Raw genomic sequence first — 21,633 nt, forward strand, 5'->3', positions numbered from 1 at the left:
ACATTAACAAAGGTGACTAAAATGCAGAAAACAACCTCGCAAACAGGGAAATACCATTACTTCTGAATGAAGTAAAATAAAAGTATATGTAAAGTAAAAATATTTTAGATAGGTTGGTCTGATCAACATACAGAGATATAGAACATAAAACTATCATGTACCAATAAGGTGATTTGATTTGGCTATTTTCTCTCTGCGCTAAAACAGTTTCAAAAGGAGTTCGTTTTAGCACAACCTTAGATAGTAAAATCTAGCTTGAAAATATACAATGTTACATTCATATTGAAAGAAAGGAAACAGAAACACACACACAGCAGGAACAGATGTTATTTCCTGTACTAAATCACTACCATAGGGATTAAAATAATTCTAGCAAGTATTTCACAGAATAGTGCATACAATGGAAAAGAACACAAAGCCTCAAAATCCTAAGTCAACTGCAAATCTAGGTATTATAGACACCAGTAACAAACAAACATAAAACCCCATACAGATGGAATGCAGGACAGTTTACGACTATCCTCATTTTAGGCCTACTGAAAACTAGGCAGCCACTTAAGTCCACTTTTACCAGTACGTTCACAGTAGCAAAAGCCTCCTGGTGAAGTTATAACCTAGATCTTGAGCAAACACTTTTGCCAGTGCAGTTTTTATGGGAGAGCTAAAACAAAACTAAACTATACCAGTAGTAGTGTTGACCAATATCATTAGATAACTAATTTGTTTGCCAACAGAAGACACAATTAAAAAACCCAGGATATTAAAAAGAAAAATCTCATTCCTAACCTAAAAATTACATCTGATGAAGACAAATTTCAAACATAAACCTCACTGAAGTAAAAGCTGAAACTAAAGCCAGAGACAAACATTTTAACTTTTTTTTATTCATGAATCCTGGAAGAACGAACTTGAGAACACAGTAACAACATCTAAAACCCATAAGAAATAAGAGTATCCAAATTCTAAACAATCCTTGCATATGATAAAACAAACAGATGAAGAATGAAAGGAAGTCCAGCAGGACAGATTTGTTTCCTCACCTAGATTATTGCTGAGAGCAAAACTATATATCCTTGTACAAGTTGTAGACTGGCATGTATTTTAGTCTAACCTGACAAACTGGAGACAACAATTTAAAACAAGGATTATCACGGTTTATAAAAGATACACGTACTTCTATATAGGTAGAAGTCCATACTGTAGTCTCATAGTGCCACTGTGAGATAGACATTTGTTCCAGTGTAAAACTGAAATTGAACCATAAATGAAATCAAATATATATATAAATATATATATATAAACACACAAAAATAGTCAATAAGCCTCTCCAGACAGATAAGAATAACCAAAATCCACCCTTATTTTCACAGAGGGAGAACCAGAAAAGTAAATACATGAGAAGAAAGCAATTGCAAAAATGGAAAACAAATTTTTTAGAATAGCTATGGAATCTGGTCAATTTTCCAAAAGAAACTAGTTTCAATTTTCTACAAATAAATTTATGAAAACATTATCATTATAAATGTTGTCCCTCACAAAAAAAATTTAAGATGTCTTCATACATTGCAAATCACTAGAAGAGCAAGCTTCAAAATATCTGTGTCAGAGACAATTTCCAGATTGCCTATTTATGGGAGTAGAAAGTGAAGTCAATTGATCCAGAGTAAAGTAGGATTTAGAGGATTATGTAGCTCTTTTGTGAGGCAGACAAATGGGAAAACACTAGACTTTGTCCACGTATTATTTTTTTTTAAATACAAAGTTCTTATACAGAACACTGCATCAGGGAAAAATATTTAAGAATTGAAAAGAAAAATAATGTAATATATTTTTAAAATAATTCATGCTTTCACCAGCATTCTAAGAGTTTTCTTCATAACATCTTGCCCCTACATTCATGAAGATCTACAAATGAAAAACAATACTCAAAACTTAAAGTAAAGTAGTGTATGTTCCTTTAAACTCACATAAAGTAAAAAATTCTGAATCAGAAATCAGGAGAAACTATGCCTATTTTCTTAAATGTACTTTAAAACTTATTTGTAGCATTAGACATCATAAGACTCCTGTGCATAAGGCGATTATCATACACCTGTTTTTCCTGGACATCTCATCTTTTACTATTCCCAGAGTCCCATCTGGGTTGCTTTATTCTCCAGAAAGTAATACATGCATTTCGTTTGCTGGATTGTTAGTCTTTTCTTTTTCTAAACATACTCTGGAATTGAAAACTAGAGCCTTGCTTCTACAGGGATGTCACTGAGGAAGCCAACTTGGCCAACGACAAGGCAAAGAAGAGTTCACATAAGAAGATAACTGAAACGCAGGTAGAAGTAATTCCTAAATAGATTAGGAAGGCAAATCCTTATTAGTACTCCTGTTTGGCAAAAGGTCAGACATTCATAACTGTTGCCTGCCACACACTGCACCTCATTTTCAACTACAAAACCATGATTTTTCTGCGTGAATCTTTGGTATTACTTATATCCAGTCTTTTAGTATTTTCTATTCCTATTTTGTTATCATAGGAAAAGCGGAACAAGAGAACAGTATCCGTACCAGACATCTGATTTTCTCTGGGCAAGTTTTCTCTCTCTACCCAAGAAGTTTTGGCTATGCAGAAGAAACTGATTCCAGAAAGAATGGGCAGATGGGCAGCATCCTAGTCAGGAGAGCCTAGTTCCAAAGCAGGCTTCCCAGTGCTCTGAAACACTGTACAGATGGTCACTGCAGAGAAGCTCCACAGCAAGGTCAGTATGTCCAGAACATCAACTTGCTGCAGTCAATCTACACAGTAAACCTGATGTACCCTGGACATGCTCGACTCGTAGTATAGGAGCCGTACTTCTGCAGGGATATCTGAGGGAAAATAGGAGAACTTTCATGGGAAGGAAGAAGCAGCAGTGAATCTCTGAAAGATAAGCCTAGCAAATCTACTAGGAAAGTTTGATTCAAACTCACATACATACATACAAAAAGAAGCTGGATTTATTACATTTGCAAGATTTAGAAGGAAACCTTTGCTTACATGTGAAATATAAACCTAATAGTTTCCTCATTAAAGAATATTCAGGACAAGAATGTAATTGCATCTGAGATCCCATTCATTTTGAAAAAATATTATGTTCAAAATTATACGTAGTCCAGCAAAATATATTCCACATAGCACCACAAAAAGACTAGCTAATGCCTTGTTGAGTCGTTTGGTCTAGGTTGTAGGATACTACTGGCATTTGTTTCTTCAAGACTCCAAATTTTTAAGAAACCTTATGCTTTTCTCTACCCCTAGATACAGTCTCATTCGTGACTGCAGTAGCTCTTTTGGTAACACTCTACCTAGAATGAAGAAAGAATTAAAAAACACAGAGAGAAAGCAAACAAGCAGACAGACACTTCTGGCCTAGAACACCACAAATACAGGCAGCAAAGGAATCATTCTATTTCTTCTGTAAGGACAAAGGCAGGGCACATGCTCCATTCACCAAGGCATGCTAAAAGACAGACCACTCTCAGTTGCCATTTACATATACACATGCACACACTCCAGTCTTATTTGCCAAATTAGACTGAAATACTCAGACATTAGGATTTCTGTGTGAGGAACTGGATCAATCGTGCAGGAAAGAAAAATCATTTCTGTAACAGGGGACACTGCTGTTAAGGTTTTTTGTATTTAAGTACCCATTTTGAAACCAAAAGTGGAGTTCAGTATCTATCAAGCAAGGAAGGTTTTTTACTTTCTTCATTTCCATGCTTACAATTGCCTTTTCTCGGTATTCAAGTATTAACTACTTTTAATATATGGAGCAAAAGAAATGACAAAAACTGCTGCAATAAATATCCATTTTCAGGTGTGACTACAGTAAAAGAACTGCAGAAAAAATAGATACAGCTAATGACAAGTAGTATGGTATGCATACTTTTCCCTACCTTGCTCAGTTTTATTGGCAAAGCTATTGTCTGTCCTATCAGCTTATATATACACCTGAGGTTTCAAGAAAGCCAAATTATTCTATAATGCTGAAGCAGAATTCAGAGTTGAATACCTAATCCACAGTTCTTACTGGTGATAAAGGTTCTTGTTGGTGCTACAGAAGATTAATTTCTGTGAATAGCTATTTGATTTTAATTTATTTTATAACATAGGCAAGAATAAGATATCCTGATTCACACCTGAATTATAGTTAATATATTTCACAGGTTAAGCAGAACTTTGAGAATATGTATGCTCTACATGTATATTTGAAACCATTACTTTCAAGAAAGATCCAATTATGATATTTCTCTAGCAAAGACAACTGTATTTCAAAGACAGCGAGCTGGAAGACAGATGTACAAAAGTAACTTGAACCAGTAATTAGAAGTACAAGTATCAAAAGTACTTGTTTTTAAATACAAGCCACATGCCATAAGCTCTTTGCTTTTATTTTGAAGTGTAGCCTATATCTGATCAAGTTCTTAGAATGATCACAAGTTACACATAGGATCTGGGACCAAACCAAAACACTCCATGTCCTAACTCCTGCTTTGATTTCAGCAACTAACGGGGGCATCTAGCACTTCTCAGGGTCAAGACTGAAGTGATTACATGTATTTTGCTGTTCATTTCCCCTCCAAACACTGAACTCAATTTAACTCCATATAACTTCCAATATTCCCAACACAATAGGCTGATCTCTGTAAAGGCACTTTTCCTTCCTTTCATACAGAAAATATCCTGTCAACAGCCTATTTCCCACTCTCTAAGTGACTCCTTTTGTTTACAGGAAGGAAAGGCAACAGAAATCTTGCCATAGAACAGTGAGAGCTAAAAAGTTCTGTTTCACTTCCTACTGTGCAGGTGTCTCATACATGAAATCTATTGTAATTCTTCATATCAGAGAGAAAATATGCTGCTTCTTTTTGAAATACAGACTGAGAAATAGAAAACAATAAGGTTAAGGAAGCAGCAACATACTTTACTGTGAAACAAAACAGATATACAATAAACAAGCCATAAACAAGATCGACAATGCATTTTTCCCCCCCTTAGCTCCGTATAATGAGACACAGACAAACAAAAGGCACCAAGATTTAGGAAGTGAAATGTAATAAAAGCGTGGACTCAAGAAAACAACAGATATCCCTGATCAGGCATTCGCTTGGTTTGTATTGCATTCCAGTTCTCCCCAAACTCCACCCTCTGTCTTACCTTTTCCCATGTAGTTCCTGCTATAACACTCAAAGTGTTTTTTCAAGGCCCTAAATGTAAGCTATACAAGGCAGTATCTTTACTTTAAAACTTGTAAAGTCCCTGGCTTTGGACACCACAATTCTTTTATACATTGACTTGTGAACTGGGTTTTCCTTCTAAATCTGTAAGTTCTTTCTTAATTTTATGCTGCCTAGATAAACGTGTACAAATCAACATTCCAGCCACCTCTGACTACAAAAAAGAAATATATCCTCCCTTATTTGACAAGCTTTTTTTAAATACAAATGCTGGTTGCAATGTTACAATGTCTATTTAAAACCCAAACTGGAATTCCCCATTTACAGATTTTTCTTGGACTCCATATTCTGAACTGCTGTACCAAAGCCACGAGCAGAAAGAAAAATAATTTGTGTTGGTTCAGGATGCCTGGCACCTCAGTTTGTACACTTGTTTGTGAGTTTCAAAAATACCAACATCCATCACAGTAAGAATTACACTCACCACTCTAAGATCTGTAACTCTCTATTGCCCAGTGGTGTGTGGAAAATTCAAATTCTAAAAGTAGTCAAGCAGATGAGGGCACTAATCATGTGGGCTACACACACCACTCAGTTTAAAAGGAAATTGAGATTTTATCACTACCACATACTATCATAGCACATCTATCACAAATACTCTCACAATATAAAATTCTATAAAATATAAAAATACTATCACAAAGTTAAATTTGCCTCTCTGTGGAAGGGATACCCTACTTAATCCAGGCTGGCCTAAGCCCACCAGCTACAGGTCAGTTTGGAGATATTGCACCATCACAGTAAACATTGTTCCTAGTTCTACATACCAGTCCCTGTGCATGCAACAGAGGAGGGATGCCTCCCCAGTGGATGCATTTCCAAGCTCTGAGCATCTAGCTGAGCGTAACACAGGCAACAGCATTCAATTACGAGAGAGCACACTGCCCAAACACCCATCTCATATCTTAAAGCAACACCAAGCCAGCTGGAAGGACTGGGTGGGCCCAAGACAATTTGAGGGTCATCAGATAGATCACCACTGTTTCAATCAAAACACTTTCAATGAAACATGCAATTACTTGGAGTTTGCTAAAAGCAGCTTTCCATACCAAGCTGAATTGCTGTGTTATGTGATCAGTTACCTGGGAAAACAAATTACGCCACTGCAGTCTGAATACTTAAAGAAAGATTTGCTAATTAAGGGCAATTAATTACACAGCAGTATCAATTTGAAAAGCAATATCCATTCAGCTTTTGTCTGCTTAAGTCTCACATTGACTGCTGAGAAGAATTGTTTATGGAACCTGCTGAGCAACCTGTAACTTTGGATGATCCTTTCTCCAAGATGGATAATAAAGAGCACTTGCTAAGAAACATATAAAGGTGGACAGTGCAATATACGCTATTGGTTCACTCACTAATAAGTAGCAGTGTAAATAGGTCTATCCTTAGGCCATCATAATTTTCTTATATACATTCAAATGTAACTATACCTTTATCCTGAATATGAAAAATCAACTAGCCTTGCTCTGACTTGGAAGAGTTCTATCACATTTTGAATATCACCTCAAGTAAAGAATATTCTTCATTATGAAAATGTAAGCTAGAGATAGCTCTACCTTTTGAACTTCCTTTTCATTTGCAAAAGGGTTTGTGCATTACACCAAATTGATTTTGTCAGAAGTGAACAGAACACGCCACATTGCCCATCATTTCACTAGATGTCTTTTTACCTACAATAAATTGACGATTAATATGGAATGTAATTATTTTTAATAAACAAAGAGCTAAATCTTTATCATTTATATTACCAACATGCCACTTCACACACTGCTATTCATGTACGTAATGTGAACACCATCTTCACTCCCACCTTTTTTTATTTTTCTTCTATGAAACAATGTTCAGCTCCAGGCATTTTTTACTCCCTTTGCAACACTTCATTTTGACCACACAGCAAAAGCATGTAATAATCAAGACCACAAAGAGAGCATGAAACAGTATCAATTCTGGCACTACAAAATATCATGCTTTGACCACAAATTATAGAAAATACAGTCGATAATATAGAGTAGATAGTATAGCCACTTTCAGATCTGTTCTGTCTTTGCTGCTTTTCTGTTGTCTGCCAGGAACAGCTCAGCATTTAGTCCTCACATTCGTATTTTTTTACTTTGTACTATGCCAGACTTCGTCACAGAAATGAAGACGTAAACTGCTTAAACGCAAGTGGCTTGGTATAACCACAGCAAAATTGAGTACCACACCCCATAATGAAAGAGATACAGGGAAGTTAAGAGCCCCTATTTTCAGAGTACAGCAATAAGACAACTGCAGTGCTTTTGATACCCCCTAAACACAAAAAAAGGAAACCTCATGAAAGTGTAAGTGCTGGAAATAGTAATGATAAAGATGAGTTACCAGCCCGGAACTGAAGTTACTAAACCAGACAGAAATCACTGATAGTATCCACAGAAAAGCAGATTAAAAAAAAAAAAAAAAAAAAAAAAAATCAGCTAAAGGATGAGGTAGTACCTGACAATTTCCAATTAAAGATAAGAGGAATGCAGCAACTGACTTAGGGCAACTGCTTAAAAGCAGCAAAGATAAAAAAAAAAAAAAAAAAATTATTCACAGGTCATAAAACAGGTGTGAAAAACTTAACTAAATTACAGTGTTGTGAACACTATACACAGAAATAATAAGATGAATTTTGTTTTATATTGCTCCCATAGGTCTGCTTGATATTTTGTCATTAACTTTTGTCTGGGGTGAAAAAATACTTTTTGTTATTTTTTCAAATGGAAAGCAAAATTTTAAGTACTACGGAAAAACCCAAAACATTTCTTTATCAGCTCTGTTTTCTTCAAGAGTGAAGAGTAGGATGGTTTTCAAATGCTATCAGTGCAGGGGATTTTTTTTGGTATTACTATTTTCTCTGAAAAAACAAGAGTGGAGTTTTGTGAATATCATTTGCAAATGCCTTACTGTGTGTAGAACATGCCTTTTGACAGTGTTGTTTGCTTTTTCAGATAAACATATGAGCCATGGTCACTTTAGAATGGGCTAATAAAAGAAAGGGGATAGAGGATGAACAAAAACCTAATCAGTTTAAGCTTTGGAGTGGCTGAGAGGGACTTCTGGAAGTCATGCAGTCCAACCTTCTGCTCAGAGCAGGACTGTCATCAACATCAGAAAAGGTCAGGCATAGCTTTGTCTTGCTGAGTCTTCAAGACCTCCAAAGATGGAAAATGCAACAGCTTCTCCAGGAAGCCTGTTCCAGGGCTGTATTGGCCTCCCGGTAGTGTTCCTGCTCATGTCTGACTTGAACATACCATATCACAGTTTGTGGCCAATCTGGTGTCACTAAGAAAAATTCAGCTCTATCTTCTCACTCTATCAGGTGAGGAATTGGCTAGATGGTCGCATCCAGAGGGTAGTGGTCAACGGCTCAATGTCCAGATGGAGACTGGTGACGAGTGGTGTCCCGCAGGGGTCTGTATTGGGACCGGTACTGTTTAATATCTTCATCAATGACATAGACAGTGGGATCGAGTGCACCCTCAGCAAGTTTGCAGATGACACCAAGCTGAGTGGTGCGGTCGACACGCCAGAGGGACGGGATGCCGTCCAGAGGGACCTGGACAAGCTCGAGAAGTGGGCCTGTGTGAACCTCATGAGGTTCAACAAGGCCAAGTGCAAGGCCCTGCACCTGGGTCAGGGCAACCCCCAGTATCAATACAGGCTGGGGGATGAAGGGATTGAGAGCAGCCCTGCCAAGAAGGACTTGGGGGTACTGCTGGATGAAAAGCTGGACATGAGCCAGCAATGTGCGCTTGCAGCCCAGAAGGCCAATCGTATCCTGGGCTGCATCCAAAGAAGCGTGGCCAGCAGGTCGAGGGAGGTGATTCTGCCCCTCTACTCCGCTCTGGCGAGACCCCACCTGGAGTACTGCCTCCAGCTCTGGAGCCCTCAGCATAAGAAAGACATGGACCTGTTGGAGCGGGTCCAGAAGAGGGCCACGAAAATGATAAGGGGGATGGAACACCTCTCCTCTGAAGAAAGGCTGAGGGAGTTGGGGTTGTTCAGCCTGGAGAAGAGAAGGCTTTGGGGAGACCTTATTGCAGCCTATCAGTACTTAAAGGGGGCTTCTAAGAAAGATGGCGGCAAACTTTTTAGCAGGGCCTGTTGCGACAGGACAAGGGGGAATGGCTTTAAACTAAAAGGGGGTAGATTTAGACTAGAAATAAGGAAGAAATTTTTTACGGTGAGGGTGGCGAAACACTGGCACAGGTTGCCCAGAGAGGTGGTGGATGCCCCATCCCTGGAAACGTTCCAAGGTCAGGTTGGACGGGGCTCTGAGCAACCTGCTCTAGTTGAAGGTGTCCCTGCCCACAGCAGGGGGGTTGGACTAGATGACCTTTAGGAGGTCCCTTCCAACCCAAACTATTCTATGATTCTATGATTTTTGTAACTACCCTTCAAGCAGCTATGGGATACTCTTAGGTCACCCAATAGCTGCTGCTTTGTCAGAGTAAACAAGCCTAGCTCTGTCAGCCTCTCCTGGCAGATGGTTTGCTCCAAGCGATGGGCCTTCTACCCATCTTATTGGTGCTCCCCAGTTCCTCAACATCCCTCTTGAACTGTGGGGAACAAAATTGCATATTTAACACAAATCAAGATCTTTAATGTACCATCCAGCTCTCCTACTGAAATATCCAGTAATTTAAAGAAACTAGTTTGCCAAATTTAGAAATTAATTTGATCATTTCTTCATTCAACACAATTATAACCTTAGAGTGCTTTTCATACACACTGAACTTATGCATTTCATTGAAAATCCTATTCAAAATTCTGTACAGTCCTCTTTCAACCTTAACTCTAACACAACACTGAAAAGACTGACAATGCCCAGAATTGCATTTGAATGTCTCCCATTTCCTTTCGAATATCAGCGACAAAAATAGCATAATTGGTCATCAAATTCATTCCAAGAATATGATCCTCATAATTTACTACCATTGCTTTTTATAGTCAACACTCAATTACATGGTGTAATAGTAGAGTGGAATAAGCCAGATTAAACACACACACACAATACAAACCAAAGAGGAGTATATAAAGTAAATACACAATAGAAAATAAAGAATTTATGGTAATCCTTTTGAGGAGTACAGAGATCTGAACTGTCATCTGAGCTGATAAGTACACTATAACATACTGTAACAAGAACACTATCCCCTCTTTCAGGTCCAGAAGGACTAACTTGGAACCAGCCAAAAACTTTCAGCATCCCAAGTAGCATTAATCTATATCCATAGATCAACAGGATTTGGTGACAGATTTTGGGTACATGTTGATTCTAGTTCCACTTTAGTCAAAGACAGTTTGTCATAGACAAAAATCACTATGATTTCACCCATTAAGTGAACTGGGGGAAATAATACCTTTTATGAAGTTTGTTACACTGGATGTTTTAGGATATGGTAACTGTCTTATATTAAAAAAATTGAAGCCCATGAAAGTGTAAATTTTATATAACAATTTTGATTTGAATAAACATTTTTTGGAGGTTGGAATGAGATAATAGATCTTTACATACTTTACAAAATTATAAATGAATTCTTGTTCAATTACTTTGACTAAGGAAACATTTTTACTGTTTTGGATTCCTGTTGCAACTAGAGCCCAATATTTATATACTTACACTACAGTCTAGGGTACATCCTGTTTGCCTGACCAAAAAAAGAAAAATTTGCTCACCACTCTTTCACTCATTCAATTATTTATTTAGTAACAATTCACAGAAACACTGATATTACCTGTTGGGGGGCAGCAGAAGTTGTTGGTTTTGGTTGGGTTTTTTCTTGTTTTTTGTTCCTCTCCACCCCCTACCCCCCCATCTCCCTGATACAGCTGCAGAGAAGGCTCATTCACAAGCATTTTTAATATGGACAATTACAATTACCACCTCTACTGCTGTTTCCCAGCCCTTTGCACTTTACTGAATGGCAAAACAGAAGAATAGTCAGTGAAGAAACTTAAAACTAAAACTTGGTTTCTGGTCAGGATTGCCTCATTTCGATTCCTTTTCCATTTATGTTTGACAGATTTTTTTTTTCTCTTCTATTTAAAAAAAAAACAACCACAGAATTTTGATTGTACAAAATTTCCAGTTTAAATTCTTAAACCCGTTATTCTTGCAGATGAAGCTTCAATAACTTGCTTCAAACATGGCATAGTTTGTGTAATTCTGAATGAAAAACACACAGTCTGTATTTCCGACATGCCTAAATAAGCCAGCCTGTCAAACTAGAAGCATCCCAAAGGCACTACTGCACAAGAAGAGAGATGAGGAAAGGCACAGATAATAGCCTGCCTCCTGTAAAACAAAAAATTACTAAGAACAAGGTTTGTTTGCTGTACCAAAAATATGTGAAAGTAGTATTTGTCATGGACTTTTATAGACTTTACTGCCTGGGGAAAAGAAAAAAATACAACACATCTAAATTACTGTATAATTAGCAGGGATAACAGTTTCACTTCACCATGTGCCATATACAGTAATTTTCTTCCCACCTTCAGTAAGATAGTCCCTGGATTTCTGTATTTAAAGAGGCCATCTGCTGCTGAACTTAAATAAGTGTCCTTAACTGTGGAGCAGTTACAGCTATTCAGTATTTGTGAAACAGGAGTAATAGTCACGTATAAGATGGAAAAAAAAAAAAAGCTGTCCAAGAGACAAATCCACTCCCCATATTTTTGCACACAGTTTAGAAATTAGCATGCATCACAGAAATAAAAAGCATTAAAAAAAGGCGTTTACAATCTCAATTTAAAACTCTACCAGTTAAGTTTTAACAGATCCAGGTATGATTCAACGTGATTCAGATATGACCTAACCTACTTCTAAATAAAACAATAGTAAGCAGGTTTTGGACATATTTATTTAAGAGCTTCAAAATAAATGTAAATATAAAATTAGGAGACTACACTAGGATAATATAATTCAATATATGCAAATAGGTTTTCAGTGAAACAAAATGCAAATCCAAAGGCTCTACCTCTTCGTGCATTCTGCTAGCTAGCGCAGGTTGAGCAGAGCCCAATAGCTTTGGCACCATGCCATGCCGCATCTTCTGCCTTAAGTCTCTCTCACTCATTCAGTACCTTGATCTTCAGTGCTGTTGTGAACGCAGCCTTTTGGTCATGTTAAAAACATCCAGTAACTAAGAGGAATTTAACCTGACCTGAAACAACCTTTCAAGGTTGCCAAAGTTCTAGAAACACATCCTTTATCTCAACCATTGAATCAAAACTAAACCAAGACAAACCTATTTTCTATTATAAAGCTTCAGTTGCTACTAGGAGGAAGGTTGGAGTAAAATACTAACTGATTTACATGGCATTTTGAAACTGTGTGTGCCACCATACAGCTTTATCTCAATAATGCACTTGCATAACAATTTATACCCATTAAGAATGCTACCTACAGTATATTCCATTCTAAAAACTGCAATAGAATGAAAGAGTAATGAAAACCAGCAGTCATGTAGTGTAGCGTTTCCACCAGGAATAGATATCTAGCAATCAAAAAAAAAATATTCTAAATCATAAACATGACAGACCAAGGATAAACTGTCTCTTTCTGCTGACTTATAAAACCAAGATCACCGAAAGAACAAAAAAGAACCAGTGCTCTATTTCAGGTCTGAAGAGTGTTTTGCTTCCTTCGCACATGTGTAACACACAATGAAACAGTCACTCACAGTTATGTTTTATTTCTCTTTCTACATTTCAGATGTATGCACAGGCATGCACACATACACACCCCATTCACTCACCACTCTCCCGTCTGGCAAAGACTTCCCCGCTCCCCAACCCAAGACCATTACTGTTGCTTTATTTTATTTCTTTTTAGTAGAAGGCTCTACCCAAGAAATTCCTACCACTTAGCTAGAATGTTGAGGCTGGCTTGACAAGAAAACAGCACATCAAGACCAAGCAGTACTGAAAAAAAAAATGCTCGAGACAATTGTACAATTGCAATATACTCACTTTGCAGCTATCACAAATATCCTAAATATCACCCAGCCCTTCTTTCCCCCTCCCACAAAGGGATTAGTATTTCTTGTTTCAGTCATTATTATTAGCTATAGGATTTTTAAGCAGCTCATACTTTTAAGAACAAAATAGGTGCACAGCTGCTTTTTGCTGAAAACATTAGTATTTTCAAGTTAACATACTTTTAAGATGTATAGACGAAAAAAGGACATAAAAGACCATCTAATATATTTTGGAGTACGAAGAGAGCAGAATATTTGTGTTGACAATATTTTTATCCCCCACAACGGGAGAAAAATAGCATCTAGTGTTGATTATTGAAACAAAGATACTTTGAAAACTGACAACAACATTACAAAACACAGAACAGTCAGGATTCTAGACCTTGGCGCTCTGGTGGGACAAATGGCTGATAATCTTGCAGGTATCAGACTTGGCTTTAGATAAAAATCAGACTAGGACAGCGGGAGTAAGTCCAGGCACAGGCTTCATCTCTTTTGTACTGAAAGTCACAGCTGAAAAGAGTCTGTATCAGCTATAGCAATGACAGTTTTGTACAAAAAGAGGCTCACTTTGAAAGTTTTTCATTTTTCTCATATATCACTCAATCACAAAAGATAGTGTTAAGTTTCAGACATATCTTTTTTGTTCTGTTAAGGCTAGAAGGTTAGGGCATTCAGACTAGTTACTCACTTGTGAATTCGTATACAAATAGGTCGTCATTTTGTCATAAACTGCTCCCAATATAATAATGGAAAAGTAAAGTAGTCTTGAAAAAAAGATTATGGAAAGACATACAAAGCAAGCCTGAGGTTTGCTTAATATAGAGTCCAAATTCTCAAATATTCTACTCAAAATGTCAATGTTCACAATAACATAGATCTGCACTCCCATCTGTACTAGTAGAAGAACAGCCAGGAAAAAGCTGAAGGGAATTCTTTTGATATAAGAAAAAAAACACTATCTAGATTCATCTGATATAGTGCTTAATATCTAAAAATGAAACTTGAAGTGATTTTTTTTTTCCAATGAACAATTCTTTTAAACTAACAGAAAAATTGAGAGCATTTTGTATATATGGAGGGTATTCTTAATAAATATTTTCATATTCCACATGCATTTCCATTCACTTGGTCTTCTCACTCTGCTTCCATTTAAGAGCATCTTGAAGGCAACAAATATCCACTTTTTATACAATGTATACAAATATGGAGAGCTAAACAAATGAGGACCTATTCTACAGCCCATCCATTGGTGGAGAGAAACTGCTGTTAATATATTAACTTCCCAGAAAACATAACCTTACAGCTTGTTACCTCTTAAACATGAATATTATCAACTCTTCCAGTAAGATAATGGCATCTTTATTAACTTACCTTCTCCATGTGCTAGTAGTTTCTAAGTTTTACAAATTGCTCATCTTTGCTTACAAAAGTGTTACTAAAACATACCAGTGGCTACGGTAGTCACATAGAAGAGAGGAAAAAAGAAAAGTGAAGAAACAAGGAATCTCTGTCAAGGATACCAGAGTTATTCAAGGATACTAGGGTTATCATTAAACTTATGAATAACCTACGGAGTATACATACTAACTCTATGTACCAAGGAAGATGTTAAAACAAGAAAAAAAAGAAAAAACCCCCTGATTCTACAGGAGACAAAACCCTTCAGTCAAATTATTCAAAAAACTGATGACAGAGAGCTCAAGAGACTTTCATCACCATCATACCTGAACGTCAGATTATTTACTTATTTTAATATTTCATCCACACGATAAAGGGTGCTAATCCTATGGGTATCAAATAGAAAAAAAAAAAGGCAAAGATTTGTATCCTGAAGAGTGTTTAGGCATTTAAAATTCATTGAATAAACAAACAAAAACTCCCATCATCTTTGTGAACCATATATGGACTTTCTGATCTTTGGAACCTCTTGCAATGTTTTTATTTCCTCTAACTGTTGAGACAGAAAATCATTTAAAGTCTAACTAGCTTGAAAGGACAGAACATTCTCCATAAATTTAGAAAAAACATACTACCATCTATTCCTTTATTGAAAGGACATGCTATCACAGGAAAAAGAATTTTAAAACAAAACAGCAAAAACCCCTCGCTCTACTCTGAGATGTCTTACATTACATACCGTACATGTTCCGTAAAACACATAGCTGGAAAAGGAATTTCACTAATTTGCCAGTGGTCAAGGGGCAACCTGCGCTGTTGGCCTACTCAGGGGCTGACAGCGTGTCCTCTTGGCAGCAGTAAATGTGAAACCTTGCAGGCAGGAAGCAAATCTGAGCACACACTTCCCAGCCAGAAGGTATACATGAGCTGACAGTCAGCTGTCTTTCACCAGGAGGTGTACGCTGCCTCCAGCCTCGGGAGAGACAAACACCACACTGTGCCCCTCTGGGTGCAGTAGAACACTCAGGGATTAAGTGAGTTACGCTGTTGTACCATAGGCCTACGCTTTTTAAACAAAGAGAAGTGATTTTTTTGTTCCACAAGTGGGTAATGGCGAGTCAGTAGAGGGATGTGGGAGACAGAATAGAGCACGAGTGAAGGGCATGAAAAGTTTTGCTGTCGAATGAAAGGCTGTATGTGGGAGGAGGAAAGCATTAAAGTAGAAATTATGTTATTACAGTTTAAGAAAAAAATGCATTCTAAACAGATTTTTTTTTTTAATTTATTGTCAAAAAGGTTGAAGGCCATAAACGTTTTATTAGAAGCTCAGGTTTTAGGTTTCATCACGTCTCTTAACTGCAAGGCTTTACTGTGGTCAGCTCAACTATGGGAATTTTTATATTATTGCTATAAATCAGCTGGGCTACTGGCAATTAGTTGCAATTTTGTTGTAGCATATCCATGACTCCCTAAGATCCTCTCTCCAAAAGGCTCCGAACAGTAGCTTCTATCAGTTTATTCCCAAGTAAGTAACCCCATTAGGATTTGAACTGACTTTAAATTATCAGGTTTTCGGGTTGACAGGAAAAGCAAACCAAAAGCCAGAACATTATGGTTAAATAAAACAATTTGAAAGCAAGATAAAGCACGTGGGTGCCAAAATTCCCACTTCAAAGAAAAGGTGAAGAAAAGAGCTTCCTGGGGAATGAATGGAAAGTGCAGCTCTGACTGACAGCTATTCCCTTAAAAGTCATCAATGGCTGAACAGAAGGACACACTTCAACCCCACACCTTGTACTCAAGTGTTCTCCACCTTTCCTCATTCTTCGCCTACTGTCTCAGACTCTCTCTACCTCCTCCAGCAGTCTACGAGCTAAGGAAAAAATAAATCACTTCTATTTGAAGATTTTTTTTTTAAATTATTACTCTAACAATTAATATTAGCAGCAGTTAGTGAGCATAGTCTCCCACTCTTACACCCTTCTTCTCTGTGAATTTTAAAATACCTAAAGAAATTGTCTGAACAGCCTTCCCTTTAGTCATCTTCTTTTATTCTGTACCATGAAGTAAAGAAGAAAATTACAATGTAAAGAAAAATTACTTCAACTGAAGTTATTCTTCCTGTTCTTAAAAAAAAAAACCACAACATTTATCCATTTTACTTCATACTGTGGGATTTTCAAAGTATTGTGGAAACAGTACTTTGAAAATAGAATTTTATCACAGTGTATAAACTGTTTGATGACTACTTTGTCTTCTCATTGTTAACACCCCCCCCCAAACCAACTCCAAACATAAAACTTTTCACTAAACTATCCTACCTTCTCTGTCAGCATTTCTTTTTTCGCAGATATTTTTCTCCAAAATGCTTAACGTACCCTGATCTCCTGCACAAGTGCAACAATTCAGATGTACAGGCAGAAAAAGCCAGCAACACAAAAAGACACTGTTGGAAGTAACAGCAATTAATGGCTAAAGCAAAATATGCTTTATGTGAGAAAACAAGATTACAAACATGCTAACAGTTTACAAGGTTGCTGGTACTGCACCAGGGATTTTGAGTACACTACTTTTTTCCTATATTCCTATATATGGCACATCTTACCAGTCAGTTCCATTTAAAAAAGAACATGTAAGATGTTCTGTTTTATTTAAGTTGCCACAGGCTTTTTATGTTAAGAAAATTTAAATTGTCAAAGGAAACTATTTAACACTGAAATGATATCTTTACTTTTACGTACACATTTTTCCTGCTGCATTACAAATACAGGATTTGCACCAGACCATTAGTCTACAAAGTTCATCAATTTGTTTCTAGGAGTGCCTCACAGCCAAGGAGTCGGGGTGTCACAAACCACACCCTTAACACAGCACCGAATGATGTCTAGCTGTATCAAGGACTGGGACAGGATTCTTTTCTCACCCCAGCAGAAATTTCAGAACACAAACTAAAAATGAGATCTGAATCACGTTATTGTCCATGACTATGTAACTACGTTGGTGGGCATGAAAATACACCATTTTCAGTCAATCTTGAGTATTTGATTTTGATCCTCCTGGATCAACAAACTTAGGTGACTGACCGTCACCATAGAATCATAGAATCATTGAGGTTGGAAAAGACCTCTAAGATCATCGAGTCCAACCGTCAACCCAACACCACCATGTCCACTAAACCATGTCCCTAACACCAATATCAAGGCTTCTGCTGTCACTTTGGTCATTAGTCCTTGGGCAATGCGGTGCCATCCTACTCAAGTTCCAATAACAGAACATGAATTGCTTTGAGATACTGAACAGTTAGCATGAAAGCCTCTCTTGGCACAACCTATATTTCCAAAGGGCTCAACTCTTTGGCTTCTGTGTCTGAATCTACAGTTTAATTTTTACCTCCATGTTTATTTAAACACAGATCAGATTGTCTGATTGATTTTTTTTTTCTTCATGTAAGTAACAGATGAAAGAAGACAACAGGTTATAGACAACACTACACTTTCCTGATGTGGTAATAAGGAATGCAAATTCAGAAGAACCTTGTTCAGAGCATCCACCAGAAAACAAAATTGACCCTCATGGCTAGAGATGGAGTTATACCAGACCACAGGGGGGCGTTAATCATGAACATGGAGAAAAAGAAGTTATGGGTGAAGACTAGGATAACCAATACAAGAAAACAGAATAGTTTGTCACTACAAAGCTTATTCAGATGTTAACAGGAAACATTAACGGATTAATAACTTTGTCTCATTTTGTCACATTGCAGTCTGTATAGTAGCTGGGAAATCATAGAGCCCCAAATTATACCTCCTGACAGCTTCTACATTAGTTTGGCTTTATATTATCAGTGGAGCCCCTACATAAAGCACTTTTATAATACTTAACAGAATTTTTCCCTTAAGGCTCTGTCCTTTTCCGTAGTAGCAAACACTGAGACCTCAAGGCTATCAGTTTTATGGACATGTTACAAAGGATTATTTACATTGTAACTTTCACTATCCCTCAGGCCAGTTTACAGAGACGCTCACAGTAACAGCAAAGTTACCGGAGAGTGCAAAACCTTAAAACTGTGCAATTTAAAAAAAAAGGGAAGAAAAAAACCACCAAACATATAATTCTTATTTGAGCCTTTATATGTTTCTAACTACACTTAAAATACTTATCTTTGCAATTGCAAACCATGACCTAATTTTTTATGTAAATAATATTTAATTAAAATTTTGCTCCACACTATTCAAGTCAATTTCATATGTTGTATTAATTTCAGTGGAGATGAACATGAATTCTAGTTTAAATGAAAAACAACAACAAAAATAACCAGTAAAGAGATAGAAAAAATACAAAGCAAATATAGGAAGCCGTGCGTTTATTTTGGTGTATGTAATCAGAACACTGGTAACGTGGTCAGATCTGTGAGTCAAACTACTACAGCAAGCAAAAGCTATAAAAATGAAACACTTAAAGTAACCATTACAAGATAGTCATCTGTGATCTTTCCATTAAGAATTTAAATGACAGACATACTGCCTTCATGAGGTGAAAAGGAAGGCTAGATGGGGGGACAGCCCAAGGAATATATATTTTTTCTACCTCAAGCTGAACCTTTAAGAAAAAAAACAAACTAAAGAGCAATGTAGGTGCTGCTGATGTAATACTTTTAAACCTCCAGTACAACAGTTCTGAATCACATCTCCTTAGTACTGAGGGGGGGGTTTATGGGTTTTGCTTGGTTTGTTTTGTTTAAGTACCCTTCCCATTGAGTAACCATATCTCAGATTACTCAACTCAATTTTAGTGAGCTGGTCAAAATGAAGACACAATACTTCTAATAATTCTGTTCAAGTCATAGCAAGTTAGAGAAAAATTGACTTCCTGAATACTTAGAAGTAAGTGTTTACTCCATAAACTTTGTTTCCTTTTGCTATTTGCTTTCTTCTCACATATTCCTCTTAAATTTTTGTAAAGCATGTCACCTTCAGCCATGTTGTTTTTAACTTCCATTTCTCAATTACTCAGTCACACTGTACAGCATTCAGAATTAGAAATGCAGTTTATGCTAAGGTCAACATTTTATTTGGGTTAGTTTCCTTACAAAGGAATATAATTGACATTCTCTGAAACTACTCCATTGTGCAAACAAAATATTGGTAAGTGGGAACATCAGGAGATTAATTTCAAAAGCTTAGTCCTGCTCTGAAACTAAAATGCCAATGAACAGACTTTTTAAACCCACTAATGAATGGAAATCATGAGTAACTGACTTAAGAATCAGAGTCAAAAGTCATAAAAGAAAAATAAAACTCATTGCTCCCTATAATATAATTTTCAGCATAACTTACAGTTTTCCAGATGTCCATAGAGTTTTATTGACTTGTTTGGAGTTATTTAGTTCTGAAAGTTTTTGTAAGACACAATTGCTTACAAAAAGCAGCAACTCTACTCTGTCTCATTTGTGAGCTGGCCAGCTGCAGAACTTGGTTTGACGTTAAGTTCCAAGAAGGTCTGCTTTGTTCTGTATATTCCATTAGCAGTTGTGCCAGCCTTGATAAAAATCAAAAGATTAGCTGGACTGCATGAAAGAACACAGTTTAGAGGAAGGAAGCTCACATTTCACAGCTATGAAAATTCTAGGCAGACTGTTCAAATTTTCAGGTGAGACACACTTTAGGACTAGCACCCTTCAAAAACTTGGCAGATTAAGTGGAAACCCATAGTTTACCTTCTGGCTTTCTGGTTTGAAAACATCACTTTCTATCCTTTACCAAGTACCAGTTACCATGTTCCCTATTCCAATGTATATTCACATGTGGGAAAGCAGATCACTGCAAAGTGAGCAAGTACTTATAGAGCTTTCAAGCTTTTTTTTTTTTTTTGCCTTTTTTTTTTTTTTTTTTTAGTTTTTAGGTTAAGGTTTGAGAGTACACATCAGATGGAGACAGACAGTTACTGATTCTGATATCAGCAGCTAGGATTAGGTTCAGCAAAGGTGAAGCAAAATGATTAGTTTGCAAAACACATAATCAGGAATCAGGAAATCGGAAACCAGGATCCAATACTGCCATTTTCTGATGGTTCAATGTCAGATGATGTAAATATACTGATATCTATACAATACTGGATGCTACTCTGTCTGTGAAAACCTCATTCTTGCACTAACCAAGGCCACACATTAGGACATCATTTTGCACTTAGGGTACTATTCTACATCAAAATCATAATAGCAGGGCATTAATGTGGAACATATCTATATTCATGCCAAAGCTGGAAGAATGTTTTAAATAAACAATAACTGGTCAAATCAAATCTTTTCAGATACATAACAATTCCACATTGATTTTGGAAGCCTGCTTTTCATGGATTACTTTCTACAACTACTGTTGAGGTGAGGCAGCCTTCCATACTGCTACCACTGTATTTTAAACTACTATACTGTCACTGCTTGGTACATAAGCCATACTTGATCTGTTTAGGAACTCAGCAAGAACTACTGCTTCAGCTGGGTTCCCACAAGCATCAAGGAGAGGCAGGCTCAGGAACTGCAGCTCTACACAGTAGAAAGATTCCCTAGATCAGCTCATCAATGGTATACAAGAAAATTGCTGTTGGTACAACTAGGAATTAAGAAAGTATCTGATACAGTACCATACTGAAAACAGAACAAGTAAAGAGACAACAGACTCTCCTGAAAATAAACCAAAACAGCTTATTAGATGAAGCCCAAGATCAATCTTGGAATCAGTCTTACCTCATATTTTCAATAATGACCTTGACACAAAGTGGAAGTTACTAATGAAATCTGAATACAACACAAAGTTGAGAAGCACTGGCACTGCAAAGGAAGGTAAAAATAAAACCAAGAAAAAACAAAGTAAGTTTTGAGGAACAACTTAATTCCGCTTTTATTTTATGTTTGCGTCACTCCCTCAAGAATTACAGGATAAAATTTTGATCGGTCTGG

General features: G+C 36.9%; 1 protein-coding gene across 6 annotated transcripts in view; it reads right to left on the reverse strand.

Annotated features, from left to right (window-relative positions):
* The window catches only part of SIPA1L2 (signal induced proliferation associated 1 like 2), a 156,021-nt gene that overhangs the window by 122,826 nt on the left and 11,562 nt on the right, over positions 1-21,633 (reverse strand). The gene's annotated exons all lie outside the window — the stretch shown is intronic.

The sequence above is a fragment of the Aptenodytes patagonicus genome, chromosome 3 (assembly GCF_965638725.1).
Source record: "Aptenodytes patagonicus chromosome 3, bAptPat1.pri.cur, whole genome shotgun sequence".
Taxonomy (NCBI): domain Eukaryota; kingdom Metazoa; phylum Chordata; class Aves; order Sphenisciformes; family Spheniscidae; genus Aptenodytes; species Aptenodytes patagonicus.